Source organism: Dendrobates tinctorius, unplaced genomic scaffold, assembly GCF_039654945.1.
Source record: "Dendrobates tinctorius isolate UK_male_01 unplaced genomic scaffold, ASM3965494v1 ptg000051l, whole genome shotgun sequence".
Lineage (NCBI taxonomy): Eukaryota > Metazoa > Chordata > Amphibia > Anura > Dendrobatidae > Dendrobates > Dendrobates tinctorius.
Genome location: NW_027361719.1, coordinates 21,341,654 through 21,368,525, shown reverse-complemented (window position 1 = coordinate 21,368,525; position 26,872 = coordinate 21,341,654). Strand labels below are relative to the sequence as shown.

At 43.0% G+C, this 26,872-nt stretch overlaps 1 protein-coding gene across 1 annotated transcript in view; it reads left to right on the top strand.

Moving 5' to 3' along the window:
- Positions 1-26,872, top strand: part of LRP1 (LDL receptor related protein 1) — a 518,911-nt gene that overhangs the window by 215,702 nt on the left and 276,337 nt on the right. The gene's annotated exons all lie outside the window — the stretch shown is intronic.

The following is a 26,872-nucleotide window of genomic DNA, read 5'->3' as shown; positions in this document are numbered from 1 at the left end:
ATCATCAAGCTCTCCCTCCTCTGATGAGTCCTCCATGCCCATCGCCATTTCATCCTCCAACTCTTCCTCGGCTCCTGCGCCTTCCTCAACAGTTTGGCTGCTACCACGCGCCCTCGTTATTCCCTCTCCCAGACCCTCCAATGCCAGCCGCCTTTGTACTGCCGACCGAGTGGACCTTGGAGATATTGTCCCTTCCGCATACGACGACTCCTGTTCCTCCTCCTCCTCCTCTTGTCCCACCACCTGACTCCGAATACTGTTTAACATGTGCTCTAGCATGTAAATGATGGGAATAGTCATGCTGATAATGGCATTTTCAGCACTAAACATTTTTGTCGCCATTTCAAAACTCTGCAGAAGCGTGCATAGGTCCATGATCTGAGACCACTCCTGCAGCGTGATTTGCCCCACCTCTGGATCCCGGTGGCCCAGGCTATACGTCATAACGTATTGCACCAGGGCTCTTTGGTGCTGCAACATGTGCAGAGTTGAATTCCACTGTGTCTGCACGTCGCATTTTAGCCGGTGAACTGGCAGGCCCAACGACTTCTGGAGAGATGTGAGTCGGTGAGCTGCGGGATGCGAACGGCGAAAGTGAGCACACAGCGACCGTGCTCTCTGCAGAAGGCCATCTAGTCCAGGATAGCGGGCTACAAATTGCTAGACAACCAGGTTCAAAACGTGAGCCATACAAGGCACGTGTGTGACATTGCCCTGGCGAAGGGCCGCACCCAGGTTTGCAGCATTGTCGCACAGGGCCTTCCCTGGCTGCAGGTTCAGTGGAGTCAGCCATCGATGGAACTCGGTCTCCAGAGCTGACCACAACTCCTCAGCTGTGTGACTCACATTTCCCAGACATTTTAACGTAAACACCGCCTGATGCCATTGAGCCCTGGTGCCAGCATAGTAAGGAGGTGTGCAGGATTCCTTCTGCGCAGTTACAACGCAGGTGGCATTGCCAGACAGGCTTTGGGTGCAGGACCGAGAGGAGGTTGAGGAGGCAGAAGCAGTGGAGGAACTTCGACCTACCGAGGATTGACACGCAACTCGTGGGGACGGCAAGACTTGGACAGCAGCCCCTTCTCCTGCTGTCACCATAGTTACCCAGTGCCCAGTCAGAGACATGTAACGCCCCTGTCCATGCCTACTCGTCCACGTGTCTGTGGTGAAATGCACCCGGTCACACACAGAGTTTCTCAAGGAAGCGGTGATGTTGTGTGAAACATGCTGGTGTAGCACAGGCACAGCGTTCTTTGAGAAGTAGTGGCGACTGGGCATCTGGTACTGGGGCACTGCGACCGACATAAGGTCTCGAAAATCCTCTGTGTCCACCAGGCGGAAAGGCAGCATTTCTGTAGCCAAGAGCTTGCAGATGGTGAAATTCAACCTCTTAGCTTTGTCATGGGTAGGAGGAAATGGTCTTTTACTTGTCCACATCTGAGGGACAGAGGGCTGGCTGCCATGCGTAGATGGGGTTGAGTAGGGTGTCCCCGGCAAACTGCTGGTCTGTGAGGAAGGTGTAGGCGGAACAATTATGTTGCCTTGATCTGAATGTGGTGCTCTCGAGGTCACAGAGACACCAGCAGGTGTTTCCACTTCCAAATTAAAGGACGACCTGCCAAGCACACTGGCTGTTGCGGATAAAGAGGTGGATGCGTCCAAACACGTGTGCCTGCTGTCCCCATAGTCACAGAGGATGAAGAGGCCGCGGATGCACAAGATGGGGCAGACGGTGGTTGGGCAGGGCCGCAGGGCCGCATTGTAGCACAGTGAGCTTCCCACTGCACCTTATGCCTCATATCCATATGACGGTTCATGCATGAAGTCCTCAAACTAGTGAGTTTTTGCTCTGCTTAGCTTTTGGTGACAAATCTTACAGATCACATGCGTTGGGTCATCCTTTGGAATTTCAAAAAATGCCCAGGCTATGAAAGGCTTAGAGACCATGCGACCTGAGGAGCCACCACGACTTCTGCTCACAGGTACAGTTGTGGTTGAGGATGCAGTTGTTGACGTGCTTCCAGTACTCCGTCTCTGTCCAGGAAGGCGCAACCTAACCTCTTTGTCACTATCATCCTCCTCCACCTCCTCTGCTGACCTCATCGACTGGAGGACTGTGGGTTAACGGTAAGTGGGATCTCCAACCTCGTCATCATCACCCTCTTTGTTCCCACACCCCTCGTCCTCAGAACCGACCTCTTCCTGCCGTGACCAATCAGGTATCTGAGTCTCATCATCATCTTCCTCATTTTCTCCACAAACATGACTTACAGTTTGGGAACGAGGGTCTAGATTATGCTCATAAGAATCTTGTTCATCTGGGCCTGGATCTGACTCACAAAGCTTCTGGGCATCAGTGCACATCATTTCCTCGCCTGGACTCACATAAGCTTTGGAGCAGACCTCTGATTCCCAGGCGATAGTATGAGTAAACAGCTCTGCAGACTCAACCATCTGTGATACACCATACTCAGACGGGCGGCTGGAGACTTGGGAGCTGTGAGGAAGCAAGTGTGCTGGGGGTGACAACTCTGAGGACTGGAGTATTTGTGAGGATGTAGTTGAGGTGGAGGAGAGCCCACTTGAGGGAGCACTTGATATCCGTTCAAGCACCTGCTCTTTTTGTGCCTCATCAGGAATTTGTGATTGGCGTGTCCGCAAGAAAGGGATCATATCCGATTGTCCACGAAAAGAAGTAGACATCTTACTTTAGCTGGAAGATGGTCTTTCTTCGGCAGATGTTCCAGTTGCTTTAGCATCTACCCCATGGACACAACCTTTTTTTCCCTTTGCAACATGCCTATTCCCCTTTCCACCAGCAGCAGGCCTTTTGCCACTCATTTTGGTGGTTAAGTTATTTATTGGCAACTCTGTAGATGTTTGCCCAAATAACAATGGATGGAAACCAAGCAAAGCTCAGTGACCAAATTGTGGTACTATGCCCAAAAGGATTTTCTGGGTTAGATGTGGTAAAAAATTATTAGAAACACACACGGTGTAGCTCTTTGACAGGTGGACTACACTGCTGAGTAGCAAACACCGGTACTAGGCCAAAAAGGATTTTGTGAACAAGATGCGGTAAAAAAATTAGTAGAAACACACACGGAGTAGCTCCTTGACAGGTGGACCACACCGCTGAGTAGCACACACCGCTACTAGGCCAAAAAGGTTTTTCTGCCCAAGATGCGGTAAAAAATTATTAGAAAAACACACGGAGTAGCTCCTTGACAGGTGGACTACACCGCTGAGTAGCACACACCGCTAGTAGGCCAAAAAGGTTTTTCTGGACAAGATGCGGTAAAAAATTATTAGAAACACACACGGAGTAGCTCCTTGACAGGTGGACTACACCGCAGAGTAGCACATACCGCTACTAGGCCAAAAAGATTTTTCTGGACAAGATGCGGTAAGAAATTATTAGAAACACACACGGTGTAGGTCCTTGACTGGTGGACTACACCACTGAGTAACAGACAATGCTAGGATTGGCTGAGCTAGATTTGGACAGATGCTGTGAAAAAGACTAGCACAGCACCGGCACAGACCTCCCTGCCTACACTTGCTATGAACTGCTGTAACGCAGCCCTGAAAAGGGCTGTAATTACAACTAGTCCCTACTCCCTAAATCTCTCTCTGTATGTAAGCTTGAATTTGCTGTAAATTCACACTGTTTTACAGTAGAGCACCCACAGCAGCAGCGGTGCCGTCTAAGGTCTCTTTCACACTTCAGTTTTTTACAATCAGTCACAATCCGCCAGGTTTTGAAAAAAAAACGGATCCTCAAATTTTTTTTGAGGATCCGTTTTTTTTCCCCATTGACTTGCATTAATGGCGGATTGTGACGGATTGCTGTCCGTTGCATCCGTTTTTTGTGAGGATCCGCCAAAAGTTGCTGTCCGTCACCATCCTCAAAGATTTCAAAACGGAGCTTGTAACGTTTTTTTCTCTGGCGGATCCTCCAGACACTCATTTAACCCGAAATTCTTTCTGGGTGCCGGACAAAAAAAAAAATTCTCTTTCTCTTTCTCTTTCTCTTTCTCTTTTTCTCTTTCTCTTTCTCTTTCTCTCTTTCTCTTACTCTCTCTCTTTTTCTCTCTCTCTTTCTCTCTCTCTTTCTCTCTCTCTTTCTCTCTCTCTTTCTCTCTCTCTTTCTCTCTCTCTTTCTCTCTCTCTTTCTCTCTCTCTTTCTCTCTCTCTTTCTCTCTCTCTCCTCTTCCCGGCGAGCGTTTCCTTTAAATTTCCTCATTTTCAGGATCCGTCTCAAAACGGATCCTGTGCCATCCGTTCACATCAGTTAAGAACGGATCAGCTTGTCTGACTTTTTGGCGGATTTGAACTGATGCAAAAAACTGAAGTGTGAAAGAGGCCTAACACAAGCTGCAGCAGTGATAAAATGGTGGTCGATGGGGGGAAATGTCTGCTTCTAAGGCCTCTTTCACACTTCAGTTTTTTGCATCAGTCAAAATCCGCCAAAAGGACGGATGCTGGATCCGTTTGAGAACTGATGACAACGGATGCCACCCATCCGTTTTTTTGACGGATCCGCAACATGAAGAAGTTTAAAGGAATCGCAGCCTGGAAAAGGAGAGAGAGAATGAATGAATATGAAAATGAATTTATTTCGGGTTAAATGAGTGTCTGGAGGATCCGCCAGAAAAAAAAAAAAAAACGTTGCAAGCTCCGTTTTGAAATCTTTGAGGATGGTGACGGACAGCAACTTTTGGCGGATCCGCAAAAAAAAAGGATGCAACGGACGGCAATCCGCCAGTAATGGAAGTCAATGGGGAAAAAAACGGATCCTCAAAAGAAAATTGAGGATCCTTTTTTTTCAAAACCTGGCGGATTGTGACTGATTGTAAAAAACTGAAGTGTGAAAGAGGCCTTATAGGTCAAGGACATGTGACATTCACAGCCAATGCCCTTGCTTGTGTGAAAAAACATGCACTTTGCTTTGTGTGTGTGCACTGCTGATAGGCTGAGAGACTGCACCGCCCCACTGTAAATGCAGGAAAGAAAAAAAATAAAGAGATGTGCATTATTTCAGCACAGATCTATCCCCCGCCCCCCCATCCCCGGCCACTATGCCATGAAACTGTCCCTTAACATTGAAAACCATTATTACTGTGAAAATAAAGGTACGCTTTAGGTGAACAAACCGTTCTCGAACGTAACCTCGAACAGCCGAATTTTAAGCAAAGTCTTCGAGTTCGGCGAACGGCTCGAACACCGCCCCAAACAACTCGGATTTGAAATTGGCGAACCTTTCGACTCGAACACCGCTCATCTCTACTTCTAACGGCGATGACCAGTTTTGTATTTTAATTTTTAGATTTTATGTCCCATCTTTTTGTCAGTATTCTGCATTCTCTTGTATATATTTGTGTAAGAGACCGCTCTCACTCTTCTGTGCATATAGCCCAAATCAACACCAATCCATTTAGAAAGGTGTCTGTATCTCACTATAAACTATCTATGGGCAAATATGGTAATTGTGACCAAGGAGCAGTTGGCTGTAACCCAGGCCATGAAATGCAATTTAATTTTCAATTATTGTTGTTTTAATTAAAAGACTAAGGATTATCCTCATCAGAAAACCTTGCACTTAGATCTTTTGTATGCCAGGCTGTGGGTATTTCCTAATAACCTTCAAGGTTAAAAAGCAACTGGTCACATTTGTTCACAGTTGTCTTATTTGGGCAACATGCACAAGGCACAGTTACCCTTACAGCTTGGTGCATCATGCAGCTGTATGACAGCCAAAGTCTTTTGAATACACTTTGAGTAAATTAATTGTAAATGTGAATATAACGAACCTTAATATAATAATATACCTACAGTCATGGCCAAAAGCGTTGGCACCGTTGAAATTGTTCCAGAAAATGAAAAATTTCTCCCACAATTTTTTATTTATTTTTTATTTTTTTTTATGTGAAACGATGTCCAATTTGCCTTTTGTTTTACTCTCTTTTGTGTAGTTCCAATAAACACATAGGAAATAAACGTGTATAACAAAACATGTTTAATTGCAATAATTTTCTGGGAGAAATACTTCTTTTTCTAGAACACTTTCGTCCATGACTGTATATCAGAAATGTATGCTTCTTTCTCCACGTATTAGGCACTTTTTTTCTCAGCAGTTTCATGAAAAAACTGCTAAAATCGTTCTCGCTCAAGACAAAACAGAATGTCAGCCCACTGAGGGATCAGATTACAACTGCCTACTCAAGTCAATGTAGAGGGAGGATAAGGTAGAACTGAGGGCACAGGCACAAAGTCATGACTGCTGTTGCTTTCTAGTAAGTGTTTTGCCTCACTCCAGTGCTAGTGTTATGCTAGTGTAGCAACTCACCCAAGATAATAGGCAAAGCTAAAAAAACTAAAACTGACCCTACCATTTCATGTACAGACTAGAGATCCTGCCCCCGTAGTTACTAGTGGTTCCTTCATGAGCAGAGAGAGCCCTAACCACAGACTAGAAGACAGCAACCCGGACTTATACTGCCTGAAAGGCCGTCGGGTTGCTTCATGTTCCTTCTTTATGAAATGATCTCGAAAAGGGCTGAAGTTAAAGATGACATTTTTACTTTGTATTGTAGACTATCTTATCTCTCTCTCTCTCTCTCTCTCTCTCTCTCTCTCTCTCTCTCTCTCTCTCTCTCTCTCTCTCTCTCTCTCTCTCTCTCTCTCTCTCTCTCTCTCTCTCTCTCTCTCTGTGTGTGTGTGTGTGTGTGTGTGTGTGTGTGTGTGTGTGTGTGTGTATATATATATATATATATATATATATATATATATTAGGGATTCTACTCGCTCAGGTGCAGCGGGAGACAATCATGAGGCGGGTTCTTTTAAAGTTCATGAGGTTTATTTGCATCATAAACCCATAAAGCAGCACGTCACAAAAGAAATAGCCTATAGCTCAGGCAAAAGAGAACACAAATGTCCGTTACTTCAGGCTCAGACCTGGAGCCTCAGCACACACGGGAGGCTTAGTCCTCCCCACATACAACTCCCTGTTTCAGGAGCAGTCTACATTATAAGGGTATAGCCACACCCACGAACCCAGCAGCTGACTGGTCACGTGATTGTGACCTCACCACAGGTCCTTGCAAAACATTAGGAATATAGTGACATTAAATAAGGCTTACACTACGTTACAGAGACAAGCCGTCTCTGAGACACATACCTCCCATCAACTATACAACCCTTAGCCATGCCACAAATATTTATATAATATAGTCATTTTTTACATTTTAGAAATTATAGAAGGGAAAATAGGCCAAAGTTTGGGCACGTTTGGAGATGTGTGCTCAGATAACTTTGACCTGGTTTCATACCTTAATTAGTCTGTTAGGTTTATGGATTGTTCACTATCATTGTTAGATAAGGCTAGGTGATGCAAATTTCCCATCTTTATAAAAACTCACTGCAGTCATGTGTTCTTCTAAGCAGCTGCCTAGCACTCTGAAAATGGTGGAGGCCCACAAAGCAGGAGAAGGCTATACGACGATACAAAGTGTTTTCAAGTTGCCCTTTACTCAGTTCGAAATGTAATTAAGAAATGACAGTTAACAGGGACAGTGGAGTTCAAGGTAAGGTCTGGAAGATCAAGCAAAATTTCAGTGAGAGCTGCTCGTAGGATTGCTAGAGAAGAAAATCGGAACCTCCGCTTGACTGCAAAAGGCCTTCAGACAGATTTAGCACACTTTGGAGTTGTGGTACATTGTTCTTTTGTTCAAAAGCCACCTGCACAAATATGTCCTGTATTGAAGAGTCTTTGGAAGAAAACCTCTCCTGTGTCCTCACCATAAAATTCAACTTCAGCATTATGCAAAAGAACATCTAAACAAGCCTGATGCATTTTGAAAGCAAGCTTTGTGGACCGTTGAGGGTAAAATAGAACTCTTTGGTCACAATGATCAAAGGTATGTGTGGATAAAAAAGAATGGAAATTGAGATATTGGCTTTTGTCTCCTGTTATGTGAAAAGGCTTGTTAAATGGTAGTTTTAGACTTTTAGGATTGCTTTTTCCTATAAGTGGCACTAGATTTCTAGTCTCCCTCCTCTCTGAATAGACAATTTGGAGAAAAAAGGGTACAGAATTTCAGGAAAGGAACATCTTTCCAGCCATTAAGCATGGGAGTTAATCAATCATACTTTGAAGTTGTGTTACAGCCAATGGCACAGAGAATATTTCATGGGTGGAGGTAACAATGGATTAAATTAAATTTCAGCAATTTCTTGATGCAAACATAACACCATCTGTAAAAAGCTGAAATTGAAAAGAGAATGGCTTCTACAGATGTATAATGATTCTAAACACACATCAAAATCCACAATAGACTACTTCAAAAGGCGCAAGCTGAAGGTTTTACAATGGCCCTCACAGTTGCCTGATCTGAACATCATTGAAAATATGTGGCTAGACCTCAAAATAGCTGTACATGCAAGACAACCCAGGAATATCACAGAACTGGAAGAATTTTCCAGGGAAGAGTAGATGAAAATCCCTAAAACAAGAATTGAAAGACTCTTGGCTGGCTGCAAAAAGCGATTACCAACTGTGATACTTTCAAAAGGGGGTGCTACTAGGTACTAACCATGCAGGGTGGCCAAACTTTGGCATCGGCCTATTTTCTTTTTTGCAATTTTTAAAATGTTAAAAATTACGTTTTCCCCCCCCCCCTAAAATACCATGTAAATGTGTCCTGTTTAACTTTAGGCCTTATAGTGATAATTTCATGTTCATCTTGCTAAACTGTTCACAATGACGGTAAATTTTGACCAGGAGTGTCCAAATTTTTACATTCCATGGTAATATGCTGCCTACTTCCTAAAAATGAACAGAAGATAGGTGCAGAGTAAAGTACAGAAACAGCAAAGAGGGAAAAACCTTAGCTGAAATTTCACTGACTGGCTTTAACAAACAGAATGTCTGAACATTCAAATGAAACCATCACCAGCAGGAAATGGTAGCAGGGTAAAGGATATAAACCGGCACCAGAAGGGTGATAGGGCAGACAAATGAAAACATTGGTGTTATGCTAAACAGACTGCAACCAGAATAACAGACCCGAAATACCTGGAGAAAAGGTGTGTCTGTTGTGGCTCAGAAGAAAAAGAAGCCAACCACAAAACAAGCTCAGAGGTTCGAACCCAGGAGCATGACAGCTGGATTCACAGCTGTTATTTTACTTATATAGCACCATTAATTTTGCAGCGCTTTACAAACATCAGCTTTTCTGTCCCCATTGAGGCTTACATTTTAAATTCCCTTTCAGTATGTCTATGGAGTGTGGAAGGAAACCAGAGTACACAAAGGAAACCCACACAAACATGGGGAGAACATACAAACACCTTGTAGATATTGTCCTTCGTGGGATTTAAATCCAGGACCCCAGTTCTGCAAAGCAACAGTGCTAATCACTGAGCCACCATGCTGCCCTCACTGCTCTGTACCTATGCATAGAGCTGTCACTGCTACTAATGCTTCTGAACATGTATTTTTGTGCTGTACATGTGAGCATCTAGCCACCCCCTACTAGCTCAAAGACATAAAAAAATAGAGATTTTGCCTGCAGATGGGAAAACAGGTGAAAAGAACATAATACAAGTTATATCATAGCTAGAAGTAGGGTTGTTCCTGATCTACACACACATCTTACTCTGAAAAGTTCCCTAAACTAACAGATATGCGTTAAAGGGGTCGTACCACCTTAGACTACAAGTCAGCAGTCACACTTTGTGACTGCAGACTTGTGAATCCTCACATCACGCACATGTTAGGATTCTTTGGTGCCGGCGGTCATCTGACAGCAAGTATACCATTTGCATACTTCGGCCACATCCTGACTAGACGTGTCTGGCCTATATGGCTAGTCGGCACGTGACTGCATGTATACAAATCACATACTCTAAGTCAAGCGCCGGCCTGCTCATGACACATGAGAATCCTCGCTGTGCGCAGTACGCTCGATGTCGACTGCAGACTTGTAGCCTAAGGCCGACAACCCCTTAAATGAAAAGCTATTATGTTTCCAGAATTTTAGATATCCGAGTATGTACATTCATTTATGAATGTTCTCCATAATCATTTTATGGAATTTGTATTTACTCTTGGATACTAAGTAGCACTAGTTGTATGCATATGTCTGGGTCAATGATGTATATGGTCATTAATTGTCGCTGATAAAATATGAAAGCACACATGGAGCTAGGCTGTATATAAATGACTGTACACATGTACCGTATATTTTTTCATACAGATCTTATAGTTCTCGCCAGTATTACCTGCTGGTCTACTCTTTAAATTATTTAGATTTGTATAAGTATTTATATAATTACCACTAGCCCATCATGGGGCTAAACTTCAGGAATTTAGTCATGATTTCCAAATCAGATTCTTTCCGGGATCTAATTCTCTAACCCTCTGGGGCATAAAGGGTTTGCTTTGTAAAGCAGGCACGCGCTGTGGAATAAATCTGCTTATTGAAGCCAACACGGTTACGGGACAGATTAAAAGTTCGAGGGATGCTAATTACTTGACTCCTTCTCCACATAGTCCAGCCTAGTTTTCTTTTTCCTCATTGTATGAACTCAATGAAAACATTGTCATTTGAATATAAAATGTTATTGTGTTCCCACTTTTCATAGAATACCGTAGATGTTTTTTTTTTCTTTACCTGAAGAGGCGCTGTTCAGTTAGTGTTTTTAGTGTTTTTTTTTCTTTTTTTCTGTGTTTATGGGTTTCCTAAAAATGGAAGTTTTATAATAATCCTTACGTCAATTGAATATTTTAGGAATCTGTGAAATATAGCACCCTGTGTAGTAGTATTGGCCCAGTTGATTGTCCAGATCTATTCTGCTTCACTATTAATTTGGGAATTTCCTAACATACACCTGGGACAAGAATCCTTCCCATTACGAGCAGGAGTTAATAAAGGAATAGAGAAGTGCTGTTTGTGGAGCTTGTGGCCTTGATGGAAGCAAAGGCGCAATCAGAACATTGAGGCGATTTGGAAATGGTTAATCCGCTTCTCATAGATCTCGAATATACTACATATCAACCTACTGTGTCCAAGTTAGAAAGCTGAAAATTCACGTGTAATGTGCCACCTCCTTGTCATCCGTTTTCTACCTCTCTTGTGTTCATTTACTGTAATATTGATCAGTAAACTATACAAAAAAATCTGGTGTCTCACAATCCTATCTCACATATTTTTGCCGCCTTCACTCTAATCTTCTGTCCTTTCTCTACACTTAGATGAGTGAAAGCTCCAAGGCCAAGTACACATTCTGTTCAGAAGTGGTTTGATGGCTTCCGTCTGAATCCCTTAAAATTGGATCAGATGTACCCCTGATGGAACTATTCATTAAAGTGAGACAAAACTACCTCATTTGGACACTTTATGACATGTTTGCGGTAGGGTCCATCTAATCAGATGGGCAAAAGAACGTAGTCTAAACTCTGTTTGTCTCATTGTACTGAATGGGCTGGTCATGGCCACGTTTTCAGGGATTAAGATGGACTCCCTGAGTGGAACCCTGTAGGAACTCCCCTAATGAGTAAAATGTTAAGGGCATGTGCACATGGGCTGGATAGGAAGATTATTTTTACCTGGATTTTCCATATTACAGTGCTCATATTTTGGATGGGATTTTATGACATTTTGAGATTTTTACAGCATATTTCAATGCAGAGTAGGAAATTTGTGGAAGGTTATTATCACTTCTACAATGAAAGTAGTGTGGGTGCAGTGGGTAGCCACTCGTCTACAGTATTGTTATGCTGAGCTCAAGATTTCACAGTTTTATCAAGCAAATCTCGAAAATGTCTCTGGAATCCCAATACAATACTGCGATGTGGTTGGCCTTAACGTTCTGTATTTGTATGCCATGGTCAATGTGAAAAATCTACTAAAAAGCAGCAAGAAAATTGATGGACAACGCGTTTTAAGTTTTCCAACCACAGTGTGTTTCAGTGTGTTGTTCAAAATCTCCTTCACCTCAAGGATGGATCTGGCCTACATCACTGGTCACGTCACATTGGGTCCTATGTTTGTGACATTTTTATTTTATCCAGTCTTTGTTCTCTGATTGTAGTCCTTGTATTTCTACACAATATCTACACTGAACAACATGCGAGTGGGACAGAATGATAGCACTGGAACAGACGGTCGAAGAGTCAACAGTCCCCTCACAAGCTGGGTCATTCTTCGAGGTGGCCCCCTGCTTTGTATCTAATATAAAGGCAGCCTAGTATCCGTAGATTACATTTAATGCTCTCATTTCCTCCCTAGACTGTGTGTGTTTGCTTATTTTGAGTATGTTATCTATAATATTCCTGTCCGGGCAGACACCTAATTATGGAAGTAATTACAAACTTCTTGGAATTCGTCCATGCTGCTGAAATCTGTGTGTAAGAACTGCGCTCTTGTTTTCTACCTCTAGACCCCATAATCTGTATTTAACAGAAAAGCAGCTTAACGGTGAAACCGAAAACCTTGAGGCGAGTGCCGTCTATTAGGCTGGTGATCACTTCCCTCAAGTAAGGGGCAATAATACAGCCCTGGAGGTTGTGGCATGTTCCCGGGAGGGGAGTGATATGGGGATGTGGGGGATCGGATTCATTTTTAGAAAACCTTTTTCAAACTACCTGCAGATGACCCATATTGCTCAGCACCCTATCGGAGCCCCGTGCCCTCCGAGTGAATACCATAGGTTGTCAGACTTGACGTTGTTTTACTGCAATGTCTGGTTTCTGGCTCATATTGCAGGGATGTGTGTGCGGACTTCTGACCCCAGATGGCAGGGAGATTAGAACATGTTACATAAAGTACATGTGACTGCGTGTGTCATACTGATCGGACCGTAGCTTTTGGACAACATGTTCTTGGCTCTATTTCCTACTGGGCCGTTTCTCTCCTTTTGATTTCCCTCGGTAGTGATTATATTTTTAGCAAGACTGTTAGACATCACTTATACTATCATGCTCTGGAGGAAGGATGCTGGAAATTACAGTAGTTGGTGAGATGAATGCCTGGTTCACCCCATTATTTCTAGCCGCATGTGTGGTAGTGCTTTGACAAAAGAAATCACTAATGTATATGATTAAATTATCAGCTGTTTTGCTGGTTCTGGGAAAGCTGGATTACAAACAGTATCATCAGAACTTGGGTTTATATATGTGTATATATTGTAAGACAGCGCTTACTGCATGTGTTGGGGTCACTCACTTGGCAAAGGGATGAAGGCACAGAGGAACGTTTTCTCTCACAAAAACAGTCTATTTGTTTTATTTTACTCAGCATAAACCACTGTAGGCCATGTTACACATCATAGACCTAACACATAGTCCATAGCATCTCATAGTATACGACTTTAACTCGCAGACAGTAAATATGCCGGACTTCTCTTTGGCACGGCGTGCGGTCGCCCACGGTAACTGGACAATGTCTCTCACAACTTTATTCCATGACACAAGACATTAGGATGCAGTCTCTAAACACGCTGGACCTCACTTCGTCCAGTTACCATGGGTGACCACACAGTTCATCAACATCCATGGAACACAACAAGCACCTGCAGTCTGTTCCAATGGCAGATACTTGTCTGCCGTCAACCATAACCCCCTTGTCTGGAGTTACCTTACAGGAGCTCCTGCTCCACACGCTGACTCCTTGTCAGTCCTCTCTCCCAGGGAAGCTGCCTTACTGGGATCACCTTCCTTGCCACCAGGGCACTCCCGACAGTTCCAGACCCTCAGAAGGTTCCCCAGTGCAGTGCCGTCACAGACTCTGCACACACATGGTCTCACCCTGTGCTCTATAGGAATCCAGTCCCCTCATGGGATCTTCAACACAGAGACCATCCCGGTCCACGGTCTCTCCATGTGCTATTCAGGAGTCTGGTCAATTCACAGGACCCTTCAACACAGAGATCATCGAGGTACACGGCCTCACCATGTGCTCCTCAGAAAGTATGTCCACCCATAGGACCTTCCAACACACAGGCCTGACCTCATACAGGACCTTACACCCTAGACCATGTGACCTAAACCATGGTCACATTATGTAGCTGAAACCACCCCCATAGGTGGGAGGTGTGTGGGGTTAGCCAGTCCCGCCCAGCTCTCCGGCTAACCCTGTAAGCCCCACTTATATATAAGATTATATGTTTTTTTTTACAATTCATATTAATACTGGCACAGCACTTTCATCTTTAAAGATGTGTCTTTTGGGCAGCACCGGGGTATTGCGTTCAGGTTCAAATCCTACAAATATCTGCAAGGAGTCTATGTTTTCTCCCCGTTTTTGTGTGAGTTTCCTCCAGGTTCTCTTCTCTCCTCCCACACTCCCAAAACATACTGGATTGTGAGCTCCAGTGGGGAGCACTGTGGAATTAATGGTGTTCGTAAAATAAATAATAATTCTAGACCGATTTGCTGGAAAAGTTGTGGCAGTGGATATATACTGTATGTATATATGCATTTATATACGTAACCCAACATTGAGATTACAGCGCCAAGTAGGAAAAGTGATGGAATTACGGAAAACACAGAATGAATAGAAATATCAATGATAAGCGAATTATGAAGAAATGGAAACAATTTTCAGAACATCTCGATTTATTTAGTATCGAGTATGGGCGCAGAAATGCACTCACATGCCATGGCATTCTGTCAATGATGTTATGAATGGTTGTCTGAGGAATGTTCAAGTGAATCACACAGAAATCAAGATCTGTTGCTGGCAGCTCCCTATACAATTGTTGAAGATGTTATGGGCCACGGAAGCACGTTTAAGCCATGCAGGCTGATCACAGTAAAACCAGCAACCATGTGGCCTGACATCGTCATGTTGATAAACGGCTCCTGGGACCACTTTAGAGATATGGCCGTACCACTGACTCAATGACTAAATCAATGTAATGCTGTGCTGTTTGTGTACCTAGAATGAAAATGAGGAGTCCAGCTACTGTTCATCATGCCACCCCTCACCATAATCTCAGGAGTACAGGAGTAAGACCAGTGTGACGTTCCCTCATGAAGGATTTGTCATGGCGTTGCCCTTGAGCTCTTGCCAGAATGCAGTGGAGGCATATGGTGCGTAGTAATCTATTCTGTACTGCAGGTAAAATAAAACATCACATACCAAGGCTAAGGGTCAATCAGTGCTTAATCAAAACATCAGAAGGCTTTTGAATGACCTTGGGCTACGACCTGGACATCCAGCTAGAGATATTCCAGTGACCTCACACCACTTCTCCCAAAGGCTATCATGGTGCAGAGCAAGATAACAATGCACATGGGAATGAAGGTCTAACTTTTTCAGCAATAAGTCCCACTTTTGTCTTGCATGCTATATGATAACCTTGAGACCACATGGACATCTCCATGAACTAGCCTTCATGAAGGTATGTCAGTCTTCCCGGAGCTGTTTTTTCACGTTACAATGCCAGGCTACATGTTTGTCGTGCTACGGTGATCAGCCTGCGTTCCCTAAACATGCTCCCATGGCTTGCAGCATCTTTCATGGGTCGACAATTGCAAAGGAACCTGCCAGCAGCGGATCTTGATGATTTGTATGCACAAGTGCATTCATTATGGCAGAACATTTCTCAGACAACTAGTAATAGCCTTATTGATAACATGCCAAGGCGTTTCATTTCGTGTATTTCTGCACATGGTGCTCATACTTGATGACGATGTTTGAAAAATGTTTTGAAAAATGTTGTTTCCGTCTTTTCATCATTTACATATCATTAACATGTCTGTCCATTTTATGATTTCCATAATACTACGACTTTTCATTCTTGATGTTGCAGTTTCTATGTTGAGGTGTTTATATTTACATGTATATATAATATAGACATCTTGAGGGTAAATAAGTAGTCGTTTTGCCATCTTTTTATTAACAAACAGAACTTTGGTTTTCACAGAATGGACAATAATCCTATCTGACCACAGCTAGCTTTGTCTTGCTTTTCACAAAATTAAAGCAATTTTCACATTACAGTCTGAATATAAATCCTAATCCTACTGGCCTCTAACTATACACAAATCTCGCTATCGAACTCTAGGACGAGTGGTTTAGATTATTGTTCATATCGGTTATTATTTTTGCTTCCACAGTTTGGAAATGCCATTATTTCCAAGTTTGGGAGTATTGTGTAACCAGATCAAACTTTATATATGAAGGTCTCTAAGATGGCTCTTAAGAAGCCTAATTGACTAAATTCAACAAATAATGGAATTGAGTAAACTCCCCCTACATTCCAAAAGCCAGGTCTTACGGCTGCAATTTAGCAGCCTGATCAGTGTACGGTTCATATGTCAGCCTGTTTAAACAGGCTGACCACCCTTCCGTGCTCACAGATCAATCATTAATGCAATAGCTGTGTGTGCCTAGAATATCATTTTTCTCAGCAGCACATGTCCTGATTACCCAGGTCGATGGACTGCTGAGAACTGTGGTTTTTAATTAAGCTTAAAAATAATTTCACTGGACGAACAAGCGGTTTGCTTGTCCGTCGTTTGATTGTCGGCTTGTTTAGACTGGAGCGGCAGATCAAAATTGGCCTAGATACTTTTGGCTGACTTTTCAGATAAATTTCCTTTGAAGTGGTCCAATCAGGATGCCCTTACTACTCGGAGAACACATACATACTGTAGTATGTGTCTACATACACCAGCAAAGAGCTACAAAGTGCAGCATTGGCCAGATAAGCTCTATTTTAGTCCTGGTTCTATGCTAAAATTATCAGAAAATTATTATAAATGTTATAAAAAAACAAAGCTGTCTGTGTTAGGAAAAGAATATCTACACTCTTTAAATTGATGTCAAATACTTGTTTAAGAAGAATATCCAGTTCAGGGGTGGGCAATTAATTTTGCCATGGGGCCGCATTAGAAATTGGGATGGTGTCAGAGGGTCGGACTAATATAATTAACTCAGTTGTACCCAATACTATATATGTCTATAATATATAGTATACATATGCTATCTTTTCATAAACAAACAGTATGTTAAACAATGCAAAGATTTACAATACAATGAAAATAGTCTGGTAATGGTGACTCAAATTGTAATCTTTAAACACAGCCATGTGCTCTCCACAAACTAAGCACAAAGCTTTACCTTTGGCTTCAGCAAATAAATATTTAGAAGTCCATTCCTTTTTAAAAACTCCGCATTCTGCATCAATCTTTCTTTTTTTAGCCGACATATTTAAGGGCTATAACAGCTAACCTTGCCTAATTCTTTCAATGGGAGTCTCTGCCCAAGTTTCAGAAGAACGTGGCTGCTGCAGGGGACAGGGGAGGAAGCAAGTGGTATCTGTGTACCACTCCTGTACTGCTCACAGGGGCTTTATTAGGCACTGACCACTCTACCCAGAGCCCCAGACCCTGGCCTGACATAAACACCCAGTCCAGACCCAGTCTAAAGTAATTGATGCTAGCCTTACGTTGCACCACAGTGTCACTGGTCTGCTTGCAGCAGTATAGATCTCACCACGCCTCCACGCCCGCACGTTTTAGCACAGAGGCGTGGTGTGATGTATACTGCTGCAAGCAGACGCCACCAACGGCATCTACGCAGCCCTCTCTCAGACCACGCCCCCCTCCAGCCTCGACCAGTCAGCGCCGCAGGTTTGGTGCGTGGGCGGTGTGCTGGAGGCAATGTTTCTGTGCCGCTCTTAGGAGGTCGGGGTCCGCTCCGCTCACTGCTGCGTCTGCCGGGACTCCTCTGCTTTCTGCTTTCCTCATGAATGATTCATGAGGAAAGCAGGAACCAGAGAAGTCCGGGACCCCTCCGCGGGTCGGTCACAGGCAGTGGGTGGGCCGGGTGTGGCCCGGGGGCCGCCCCTTGCCCAGGTCTGATCCAGTTGCTCCAATAATATTATGCACACCGCCACTTCCTAATCACCTGGGCCATATTTATGGATAATGCTGAACAGTGGGTACAATTATACAGCGGCCTTGTAAACTTCTCCAGCTAGTTTACCTATTGCCTTGGAACAAATCTACAATACCTGATGGACATTACATGCCCGCTACCCCTCCCATACATGTCATTGCCATGCTGTGCCTCTCCCTTAGTAAACTTGATGTGAAGGAATGTTTCTGCTTATTTCTGGAAATTAACCCTTGTAATAACTGATGAAAAGTTTGATTTGCTATGTGCTGGGTTCATGGCGTCAGTACTTCTGCCCAGAGGGGAGTACGTGCCAGCCTTTGCTGTGATTTCTCCGGCTTACCATGTGTAAGCTGCCATGCAGACGTCCTGTTTACATGGGTGCTCTGCGCTAGGGAAAGTTTTGACAGATTTTGGCCCGCTGATGATCTGATCTGTCATGCAGAATAATTGTATTTGCCTCCGATTTGGAAAGATTTCTGACATCTCACTACCTCACGGCGTTCCTGAACCCACACCCAGGCATCAGCTAATGTGTCAGCGCTATGGAAGTTTTTCCAAAACAAATGCACTACGTTATTCAGAAAGTTAGGCCTTGGCTGTGTTTTCTGTTCTCTGTAGTTCTATAAAAGGCACTGGAACCATGGAGGAAGAAGATATAACCTGGGGGCTTACACATAGTATTAATTCCGACATTGATAGCATATGTCAGCGTGTGATTATTTAAAGGGGTGTTCTCATGAACAAAAGGTGATTTTAATCTCTAGATCTTTGAATAATAATAATTTCCACAATTGGATGTGGTTAAATAAAATGTTCCATGTGCTGAGATAATGTTATAAATGTGCCCCTGCTGTGTACTGTGTAATGGCTGTATGTGACCGTGCAGGAACATGGTCTGATCACACCACAGCTCCTGGGCAGGGGAGGTAAAACATCTTTGAGGTAAAACATTTTTTAAAAACAAGTAGGGAAAAGCTTTACCTCACAAAAAGAATCAGCTGCTGTCCTGTCTGTATACTCTCTTCCTCCCCTGCCCAGGAGCTGTGGTAAGATCAGACCATGTTCCTGTACGGTCACACTCAGCCATTACACAGTACACAGCAGGGGCACATTTGTAATAAACACATCCAATTGTGGAACTTATTTTTTTGTCCAGGATCTATTGATTAAAATTAACTTTTGTTTGCCGGAAAACCCCTTTAAAGAACATGGATGCACTGGGAGGTGTATTTAATGTATTTTTTTTTTACTTGAGTTAAAAAATCATTTTTGCTACTTTATTAAAAAAATGAACTGGCTATTGCTGGCTGCATAATGAGTTATAGAACAATTAATCAGTGAGCTGGATCTGACAGGAAGTTTGCACTTTTTTTTTCTTTTTTTTTAAATCTGTCTTTTTTCTGCGCTCTCTGTGCTGATGTAGGACCTGACCACATCAAAGTTGAGGGGAACTTTGGGGTCATAAATCAGCTGCAAGATGCTCAGAAAAAGAGATGAAAAAGTTACAGACTTTTCTGTCAGCACCAGCTCACTGACAAATTCTCAGTGAAATCACTCATCAGCCAGCAGTATACAAGGAAACAGAGCCTATGAAAGCCAAACAATGCAAATTTTAAGTAAAATCCTATACATTTAAGTAAAAAAATTATAATAATTTGTTCCTAAAGTTGTCTATTTCCATGGAACAATTGCAATCATTAATCACTATGTACATGAAAACGTATCTGTCACTTCTCTTCTCAGAATGAGCTGTCATGTGTGTACATGAGAAATATCACTGTTTCTTCATTTTTCATTTATTCTACCCCATGCATGTCCCATTTCTAAATTTTCATCTATTTCCTGAGCTAATGAGTCGAGACTTTCTGCCTTGATTTCTCCCATACACAGACACAAGAAGGATTCCTGCTTTCCTGTCTCTTTGTAGAACTTGTTTAGATGCATCATTTAAATGGAGAGCATTATAAAGCAGCACTGAGCATTGTAGCTGCGAGTCCCGAGCATTGTAGCTGCGAGTCCCGAGCATTGTAGCTGCGAGTCCCGAGCATTGTAGCTGCGAGTCCCGAGCATTGTAGCTGCGAGCCCCGAGCATTGTAGCTGTGAGCCCCGAGCAGTGTAGCTGCGAGTCCCGAGCAGTGTAGCTGCAAGTCCTCCTTAGACTACAGTAAGCAGCTACAGTCTGATTCCCTAAGTGAGCTGACTCTGTGTCTTCTCTTCAGCAAATTGCATTTGAGCCATTTTTAGAGTAAATAATGACTGGATGGTAATGAGAGGTGGCTTATAATTGGAAATAAAGCATATTTCTCTGATAAGATATATCAGGATTCTTAGAATTGATTGCATTTTGATGTATGCAATGTTTGCTGAAAGGGCACTGATTTTATATGGTTCTCATCTAGTTACCATTATCTCCACAATCTCAGTGTGAAGTGTTTTAGCAGCGCTTTGAAGCCCTGGTTTTACTACCGTACGTTCGATAATATGTGGATTTTGATAATCTTTTAAGATGATCTTGAAATATAAAGACTCAGAGGCAATCAGTCTGAATTATATTTCCAGGAGTGCTGTTTTTTTATTTTAAGGTAAATATGTACATGCAGTGTATGTTCAGTTTCAAACCCTTTTTTCGGGCACTTAGATTGAAAACCTGGTGCAGTGCTCGGCGTTTAGCATAGTATGAAAGTCCAGCTATCCTTGTGGCCACTTGTAAAGGAGTTAGAGTCAGATTACACACAGAATCATCCATATTATCGGGGCATGAAAAATAGTTAGGGAATCCAGCAAGGTAAAAAAATCTTAAAACTTCACATTTATTGGGCGATAGTAAAAGCAAAAAACTCCATCACAGATAAATAACAATCCACATGAGGACGACTGCCCAACGCGTTTTGGTTTATAGCCTTAATTATGCCTTCAACCATGATTAAGCCTATACGCCGAAACGCGTTGGGCAGTCGTCCGAGTGGATTGTTATTTATCTGTGATGGAGTTTTTCGCTTTTAATATTTCACAATAAATGTGAAGTTTTAATATATATATTTTTTTATTACCTCACTGGATTCCTTATCTTTTTCGTTCACTGGAGCCTTGCCCTTGACTCATGTGTGTCCATGCGAATCAACTTAATCAGGATAACAAGTGAGCCATTACTTGGTGAGCGGACACTCCCCATATCCTTCTTATGTTTTGTTTTTCTATACAAAGCCATCCTTAGGCCACGTTCAGACATTCAGTATTAGCTCAGTATTTTACCTCAGTATGTGTAAGCCAAAACCAGGAGTGGGGGATAAATCCAGAAGTGGTGACGTGTTTCTAGTATACTTTCCCTCTGATTGTTCCTCTCCTGGTTTTGGCTTACTGATACTGAGGTAAAAAGCTGACCAAATACTGAACTTGTGAACGTGGCCATACTGTGAGTATTGGAAAACATTGTCTGGAGACCGGCCTTTTTCTTTAATATGTAAGTTTACCGATTTTGCCTGGCTGTTGCAGTTACGTCAGATTTTGCACCATTTCCACTCCCTTTTTTGTTCCCTTTTTTTTGTCTCCCAATAATTCTTTTTGATGTCCATGTCTATATAGAATGTCCTTGAACGTCATGAGCCTCTGAACATTACACCCTCCCTGGCAGGATATGCAGCTGATTTATAATTTTCCATTGGAAGAGTCATAATTTTGAGACTGACTGTAAATGAGGACTTAGGATGAATATTGTATTTCATACTTTTTTTTGTATCTAGAGACTGCTTGATTAAACGGATTCTGAAAGAGTAGATGTCCAGAATGTTGAAGTTGAGGGTCAACGTGAATTTAAGGCTTTGTGAGAAATGCTTGGTAACTGTTGGGTGTTTTCTCCGCTGTGTTTGCGTGTCTTATGTAGTCCACATCACAGCGCCCGTCAGGTTGGCAGGCGTTCTCTGCCGGAAAGGTTGATTCATACTGTGAAACGGGGCCACTGATGATTTAGTTGCGTCCATGAAAATCCCTTGTTGTCCTTTACAAACTGTCTTACCCCTGAATAATTACTCTGTAGTGTGAGGGCGGCAGAGACGGATAACAGGAGGTGGAGAGGAGTGTTTTTTTTTCTCAGCTTTTGCTCTCCTGTCTATCATACTGCATATACATGTTACAAAGAGGTGGACTTTCAGTTTAGGGCAGGCAAAGCCATTGGAGAATGCCAGGATCAATGCTTGGAAGTAATGCAAAAACTAGTTACAGCTCATATAATGCTGGCAGAATGCTGATGAAGACCTAGCGTCCAATAGAAACACGTTAACTGCAAGTTGCAGAGCATGAGAGTCAGGATAGGTACAGGACACATTAGACTGATATGTGTCTCAAAAAAAGTTTTAACTTGTGCTTTGAGTGCATACATGTTTAATTTTAGTATTCAGAGGTGACAGAATAGTGAAGACTACAGCTGAACAGTGGCCACTGATTGGCTGCAGCGGTCATGTGACATAACAATGTCATTAGACCACTTGGAGACACAGTGCTAGTTTGGAAGCTGAGTAGATGTTTCCTTTCTATATTTTACTATAGGGACTTCAGCATTTAAAAGGAATCTGTCATCTGAGTCATGCCACCCAAAGCATGAATCAGAGCCTAGCTGCACAATTCAAGTCAAGGAATTTTTTTTTTTCTTTTTAAACTATTATTAGAAGATACCTGCATAATGCTGCCCACAGGTAGAGCCAGACTAGTTCTGTCACCTGCTATGATCTCCATAAAGATGACACCCCCCCCCAAGAAAAAAAAAACCAAAAAAAAACAATGACATTGGTCACTGGGGTCTTTTTAGACTTTTAAACAACTTGTCTACATTAGCCACAACAATTAGATCCCGAGCCTATCTTTTGCTTTGAAGCATCTAATGAGCGTGTGCAAAAGTGATTGTGAAGGATGGGGTGCAGGGTTCGGTGTAACATCACCTATTGTGATTGGTGGATCCTGTGTCATCAGATTTCCATACAGGTGTTTTCTGTCTCTGTAATCCTACCTCTATTGATAATGAGAGCTCCTGAAAATATGAAAAAAAAATAACATATTTTATTTTCCAAAGACACCTGTAACACACACAACATTTTAATTAATAGATCTTAGAATAAAATATTGGAATAATATATGTTCTGTAAAAGCAGTAAAGAGTATATGGCCCAATGACCTAATTTATATATGTAATAACAAAGGATAAAAAACCTTGAATAATACAGATAAAGTATAATGCCAACAATAGTGCCCCCAAACACAGCCACAGGGAATTCCTCCACAGTACCCTCTACACGCATGGTATGATGACCCTACTGTGCCCCTCTGAATACCCCTGACAAAGAATGGTAACTCCTTCACCTAAGGTCGGGATCACATTGCATTATGGCAGTCCGTTAGATGGACTGCGTTACACCGCGGCATAACGCGGTGTAACGCAGTCTGTTAACGCTCCCATTGACCCCCATTATCGGAGTCTGAGGCACCGTCACCGCTAGTGCAGATGAATCATCTGCGCTAGCGGGTATAGCATAACGCAATCGCGTTATGCTATACCGTTTAACCAGCCCGTCAATGCTATGCATTGATCAGGCTGGTTAAACGCAATGTGAACCTAGCTTTATGATTCTCCAACTGTAATCCCCACACAGCCCTCCATACATTATAATGGCCCCACATGGTGCTGCATACAGTAGAATGGCCCACATGGTGCTCCAGACAGTATGATGGCCCCACATGGTGCTCCAGACAGTATGATGGCCCTACATGGTCCTCCATACAGTATGATGGCTCCACAAAGTTCTCCATACAGTATAATGGGCCTCACATAGTGCTGCATACAGTATAATTGTCCCACATAGTGCTCCATACAATATAATAGCCTCACATGGTGCTCCATACAGTATATTGGGCCCCACATAGTGCTCCATACAGTATAATGGGCCTCACATAGTGCTGCATACAGTATAATTGTCCCACATAGTGCTCCATACAGTAAAATAGGCCCCACATAGTGCTCCATACAGTATAACGGCCATAAAAAAGTGCTCCATACAGTATATTGGGCCCCACGTAGTGCTCCATACAGTATAATAGGCCCCACATAGTTCTCCATACAGTATAACGGCCATAAAAAGTACTCCATACAGTATAATAGGCCTCACATAGTGCTCCATCTACTATATAATTGTCTAATTCTGTCTGTCTGTCGCGGTCAATTAGCAGCAGGCGCAGCACGGAATTCAAAGGACACACGCCACTGCTACCGTCGGGAGATCAGCGGCACTAGCCGCTGATCTCCCGACGCTTGCTGCGGGTCATCTCTAGCCGCACTGATGTCAGCAGCGACACACCCGGGAGATGACAGGTGCTAGCCGATACCCACGGTCCGGAGGAGAGGAGGCTACTCCGGATCTGGGTACCATAAACCTGTAAAAAATAGAATTAAAATAAAAAATAGTGATATACTCCCCTTCCGACGGCCCCCGAACTCTTTCTCTCCTCTCACCACGCGTCCGGCATCTTCCGGTCCCAGTAATGCATTGCGCGAAAGACCGCGGATTACGTCACGCTCTCCCGAGAGTGACGTTATCTCCGGTCCTTCGCGCTAAGCATTACTGGGAACGGAAAATGCCTGGCGCGTGGAGAGGAAGGAAAGAGTCCGGGGGCCGTCGGAAGGTGGGAATAACCTTTTTTTAATTTTATTTTTTTTTTTTTATTCTTTTTTACATTCTATCTTTTACTATTGATGCTGCATAGTCAGCATCAATAGTAAAAATCCACATTTGCGGACAAAAAAGAATATTACCGTATATACTCAAATATAAGCTGAGATTTTCAGCCCATTTTTTTGGGCTGAAAGTCCCCCTCTCGACTTATATTTGAGTCAGTCATATACACCAGGGGTCGGAGGGGGGGGCGGGGGTGTCAGGTCATACTTACCCATCCTGGCACGGTCTCTGCAGCCCCCAGCTTCTCCGCGATCTCCCTTCAGCGGTCACATGGTACCGCTCATTACACTCATGAATATGTGCATATTCATGAGGTTAATGAGCGGTACCACGTCACCGCTGAAGGCAGGAAGGTAGATCGCGGAGAATCTGGGGGCTGCAGAGACCGTGCCAGGACTGGTAAGTATAGCGATACTCACCTGTCTGGGTCCATCGCTGATTGCTGCTGTGTGGCACGTCATCTGTCAGTGATGTTCAGACAGCAGAGGGCGCCGGTGACATGGTTAATGCGTGCCGCACCCCCTGCAGTCTGAACGTCACTGACAGATGACGTGCCAAACAGCAGCAAGCAGCGGCACCTGGCCCCAGCGATGGAGAGGTGAGTATGTAATTGTTTTTATTTTTAAATGTAGCAGCGGCAGCATATGGGGGCATAATGTATGGAGCATCTTATGGGGGCAGCACATGGGGGCATAATATATGGAGCCTCTATGGGGGCAGCATATGGGGGCATAATGTATGGAGCATCTTATGGGGGCAGCATATGGGGGCATAATGTATGGAGCACCTTATGGGGGCATCATATAGGGGTATAATCTATGGAGCATTTTATGGGGCAGCATATGGAGCCTATTCTATGGAGCATCTCTTGGGGCCATAACCTTTATGGAGCAGCATATGGGGCATATTATTCTATGGAGCATCTTATGGGGCCATTATTAACCTTTGTGCAGCATTATATGGGGTATATTTTGTATGGAGAATCTTATGGGGCCATCATAAACTGTATGAAGCATTATATGGGGCTCCTGATTCAATATGGATCTATTTTTATTTTTTAAATTTACCAGTAGCTGCTGCATTTTCCACCCTAGGCTTATACTCGAGTCAATAAGTTTTCCCAGTTTTTTGTGGCAAAATTAGGGGGGTCGGCTCATACTCGGGTCGGTTTACTCGAGTATATACGGTACTCCTTCTTCTCCAAAATGAAGCGAACCACAATTATATTAAAAACATGTAACTTTATTAAACAAAATAAAGACATTTAAAATTGGCTACATATTCATTGTTTCCTGATAACATACCCCAAAAGGGGAAAAAAAACGCAGACAATAACAATGGAAGTTCTAATCCATACGCATATCCAAAGTGTTATTTCATATAAACCTAAGTATCAATAATAATACACTAAGAATAGCAGTTGATTTAATCACCATCCAAAACAAACATTAATATTCCTATCCAGAAAAAATCATATCCCGGGAGATCAATGATATGAATCTGACAAAAGTAATAATGAATAAATAATATATGAAAATGAACAAATGAAAGTCAGACATTGCTTTTCAACCATGCTTCCACAGAATTTAAAAAAAAAAATAAATCTCACGAAATAGGCCTGGACAGAAATGACGGTACCCCTGAAAATAATGTGACAAAAGCAGCTTTGGACTGGAGCACCTTGGGCCCACCAGAGAAAATCATTCTTGGGGCCCACTATGTAACTACATAGAAATAAATAACACCAATTGTGTGGTAAAACTCGCTAATATCAGGGTATAATATAAGGTAGTACATGTCTTAATTATGTAGCAGGGGTTGGGGTAGCCCCCTCATAGAATATAAAGTATCCCCCCCATAGAATATAATGTAGCCTCCCTCATGGAATATTATGCAGCCCCTCTCATAGAATATAATACAGCCTCTGTCATAGGATAAAATAAAGCACCCCGCAAAATATAATGCAGTCCCCCCCCATAGAATATAATGTAGCACCCTCATATGGTATAATGCAGCCCCTCCACAGAATATAATGTAGCCCCCTCAGAGTATAATGCAACCCCCTCATAGGGCGGCCCCCCATAGAATATACTGTAGCCCCCTCATAGAGCGTATAATGCAGCTCTCCTCATATAGTATGATGTAGCCCCCTGAGAGAATAATGCAGTCCCCCACAGAATTAATGTAGCCTCCTCATAGAGTATAATGCAGCCCCCCATCACAACTCCACTATCACAC